The 4327-nt window shown below is 40.3% G+C and overlaps 1 pseudogene; it reads right to left on the bottom strand.

Annotated features, from left to right (window-relative positions):
* Positions 1-2026: 2026 nt before the first annotated feature.
* LOC133775046 (large ribosomal subunit protein eL8-like) lies at positions 2027-3804 on the bottom strand (annotated as a pseudogene).
* Positions 3805-4327: the final 523 nt, after the last annotated feature.

Below are 4327 nucleotides of genomic sequence, written 5' to 3'. Positions count from 1 at the left end.
AACAAACCCATAGCCTGGAACATTTAGTAAATGGAAAGTGTCTCTATACAGGCTTCACATGATTAGAACTGTGTCCTAAAAATAGAGCTGAATTGAGGTAAACCAAATGCTTTGTAAGATTTTTTATGTCATGTGGATTTTTTTTTTCTGTGAAAAGTTGCAATGCTAGAAGTAAAAACATTTCCTTACTTCTTTAGAATCACACCAGGTTTTTAAAAAAATTATTTTTTTTCCTTTTATTTGAAAGGCTGAAGAACAGAGAGAAACAGAGATAAATGGAGAGGAATCTTCCATTCAAGGATTCAATTCCCAAAGGCCTGCAACAGTCAGGACTGGACTAGGTGAAAGCCATGATCCCAGAACTCAAACTGGGTCTCCCTCATGAGTGATAGGTGTCTAAAAACTTGAGCCATCAATTGCAGCCATCTGCCAGAGTACCCATTAGCAGGAGGCTAGATCAGAAGTGAAGTAGCAGGAACTCAAACCAGGCACTCTGATATGGGGTGCAGGCAGCCTGAGTGGCCACTTAACTGCTGCAAGAAACACCAGCCCCTCATCAGAATTAAAAAAAAAAAAAAAGAAAAAAAAAACTGACAAAACAGGCATTTAGTACTATAGCAGTAAACTGTAAGATAAGGCAACTAATACTGGAAAGTCCTCTCGGGAAGCTCCAGATCTACTGAAAAGTTATTTTGTGACCTCTGTCATGCCATTTAATCATTTTAGGTACAAGTTTCATCATCTGCAGTGGCAATGGTACACTGCCCTTCAGCTCTTGAATTTTTCTGATTTTTGAAATCCAGCAATATTGACTCAAATTCAGAGAATCTGATATAGGAACTCATTAAGACGACAGGGGAGAGGATTATTCAGAAATCTGCCTCAATGTCACACATCACTGTTCGAGTATAAACTGAAAACCATTCACAATAAGAAATTGTTAGAAACTCCAATTCATAGTTAAAGTAATTTGCCATACTGATATAAATGAGCAACTACTTGCTCTACAAGTACTCTGTGGGTTTACAATTACTAAGTGTTGGGAGTATTCCTTCAAATACACTAAACAGGAATCAAAGTAATACCTAAAGCTATACACAACCAAAAGGTAAGTGGATAATGCTGCCATTTCTGCAGTGTGTTTTACTCTTATGGTAAAAGGGAATTGGTTTCTGTTGTGAGATTTTCTTTATGAAGTACCTTAATTTAAGGCAAGTTTTCCAAGAGATGTGGAGGAAAGAAAAAGCAAGTCCAGGTTTTCTTGCAGTAGAGCTGAAATGAACAGCTACTCCCTTCTCTGATACTGAAAGATAGTACTTCAAGTCATCCCAATCCCTCGATTTGATAGTTGCTTTATTCACGAATACTAGAAACATTGATATTAAACAAGTTGCCATGTGAATCTTTTCCTTTTCTCTCTTCGGTGAACCAGACTGTCAACCTGTGAACATTGTAGCTGTTTTGCTGGCCTTTTGTTCCTTTCTGAAACTCAGCAAATACAGTTTAACTTTAAATGTTTCCTTACACATTTTTACCAAGCATAGGAAAAACTCCCTGGCACAGTGTTCTGACCAGAAGAACATATCTTTTCTGTTCTCCTGAAGTTTCCCAAGTGAAGGGGGATCATGGCTATAGCACCTTGGTCTTTGCTTCTTTGACCGGTCAGTTAGAAGAGATCTAGATTCCTCCTCTTTACTTTCTCATACAAGTTAAGTTTTGCCACGAAAGCCCTACATTTATATTTGTTCCTTCAAGCTTCACATTGTACAGGGACTGTCTGTGTCTGAATGGATAAGACTTTTTTAACACTGGGGATTCAATTTTAGAAGGCACACTTTCCTCCAAATTTAAGCCATGTCTTTCAACCTAAATTTTGTCCATAATAAAAGCTATAATTTGGCTCCCATCTGCCTTATTCTTTCATCTTATTTCTTAATTGGTAAGAGCATAGTTGTGGAAAATGGTAGATTTTTTTTTTTTTTGGAGGACAATCTTTATTATGTACAAGGAACTAAACAGAGCGCATTTATTCCAGTTTCGTGGAGAGTTCTTTAGTCTTGGCCTTTTCCCACTTGGCAATGCAAGCCACAGAATTGGGCCCCGAGATGTGGCCTCTCCAGTGGCAGTGGATCTCATCATATCTGTCATTGTAGTTGGTCCCGATGGCTTCCACCAGCTTAGTCAGAGTCCCTTTGTCTTACAAGCTCATGTGAGTGAAGGAGACAGTGGTGCAAGTCTTCCTGTGGACCCAGTGCCACAGCCGGGCCTTTGCCTTGACTATGCAGTAAGGGATCCCCCTCCCCCGTCGTCCAGCAGAGGGAGGGCAAGAAGACAACCAGCTCAAAGGGGTCCACATCATGTGCAGTAACCACCAGCTGAGCTTTCTTATTCTCCACTAAGGCAGGGACAGTGTTTACATCTGCCAGAGGACAGGTGGTCCTTTGGTGGGGACGTCCCCTTTGCCAGCAGCTTTCCTCTCGGCTCGGGGTCAGCAGCCTCTGTGTCATCTCTGGTCTGTGCTTGTGGACTGGAGCAGCTGTCTAGAGGGCCAGGGCCTGGGTGAACTGGTTGATGGCAGGAGGCACCTTCAGCTGCTTACACAGCATGGCCCTCTGCTGCTGCAGCTGGAGGTAGTAGGGCTGTCTGACCAAACAGGTGAGGTCCCTCATGGGCTGAATGTCCTGCCCAATGCTAAAATTCCTATCCTTTCAGCCCTTTGAGCAGCTGGAGGAGAAAGTTGTTTTTTTTTTTTTTTTTTTTTTTTTTTTTTTTTTTTTTGTGGGAATCTCTTAAAAATTTCTTCAAGTGTCATCATTGTCCTTCATGGGAAAATATAAGAGATTAAAATATCTTATTAGACATCCAATTGTATCATCTTTATTGCCCTACTGTGAACACAGAATTATCTGCTAAGACATAAAGTATTAAAGTATATGTTTTTAAGGACTAAGAAAGGACATTCCTTCCCAACTGATTGGATTAATGGAATGAAATTTAACACACATGAACTAGGGAATCAGCCAGACTTGGGTTAAGCCCTGACTCTATTAGTCAGTAGCTGTCCTGTGTTGGAGATTTCTCTCAATCTATACTTCATTTTTTTTTTCAATAGGAAAGTGAGAAAAATAATAATCAATTTATTGTTATAAGGATGCATATGTAAAGCTCAAATATCCCAATCATCACATCCCACATACAGTCTTTTTATCAAATAAATGACATAAACTTTATAAACTGTATAATCATATTTTGACACATAATATTAATGGGAACTTTCTTGGGAATGATCTGTAACAGGACAAATATTAAAATTAACATGTAAGGGTAGGGTTTGTGGCATCGTGGATTAAGCTATTGCCTGCAACACTGGCATCCCACATGAGCACTGGTTCAAATCCTGGCTGTTCCACTTCCAATCCATCTCCTTGCTAATGTGCTTGGGAAAGAAAAAGAGATGGCCCAACTGCTTTGGTTCCTGCCTCCCATGTGGGAGACCCAGATGGAGTTACAGTTTTTGAGCTCCTGCTGAGTGGTCCAAGTAAGCCAATTGGAAACCCGTAGTGATCATGAACCAGCATTCCACATTCTGGAGAATCCAGAACCAATCTTATTTTGACCAGTTTCTGGAAAGTACAAGTTTACTCTGAAACTCACTGCAGTGGTTTCAAATCCAGAATAGAGCAGGCAGTATTGTTCCTGTCTGATATCCAAGTGTCTAACCTTTAACTGACATTGCTGAGGGGTAAGTAAATAATAACTTGATTATAATTTGAACTTATTCATGTATCTGACTGTATCAGTCATCACTGCCATAAATATTATTTTCCTGCAAATTGTCAAGACAACATTAAAGCGAAAACTCAAAAATTTCATAAATTTTCTTTGACCACCCATCAATAATACTCTATTCTTTCACTTACATACATGATTTAGTTTCTCTTATTCCCACCTGGCTCTTTGCACCTGGATAAAATTTGGCTGGGGTAGTAAAGGCTTATTCCAAATCTTTCTTCATATTTGATTCATATCCCATAGGCTTTAGACCTGCAACAAAGTTCTCAAATGTAAAATCAGAGAACCAGCATAGCCGGTGAGCTCTGGAGCAGGGCTCGGTGGTGACTGGTAGCTCTGGATGGAGAGGAAATGAGGAGGGTTTAGTGTTCAGGGCAGGATGTGGCTGCCGCATCCTGCTGCTGAATGTGTTCTGAAGACACCCTTCTAGGCTGTGGTCAGACTTCACGGAGGCATGATTAACTGAGCAAGCTTGTTCTCTGTTGTGGTTTTGGAAAAACAACTGGGTAAGGTCACTGCGTCTAAAGAGCACATT

Source organism: Lepus europaeus, chromosome 16 (genome assembly GCF_033115175.1).
Source record: "Lepus europaeus isolate LE1 chromosome 16, mLepTim1.pri, whole genome shotgun sequence".
Lineage (NCBI taxonomy): Eukaryota > Metazoa > Chordata > Mammalia > Lagomorpha > Leporidae > Lepus > Lepus europaeus.
Note: the sequence above shows the minus strand (reverse complement) of the source record. Positions and strands in the feature narration are given on the sequence as shown.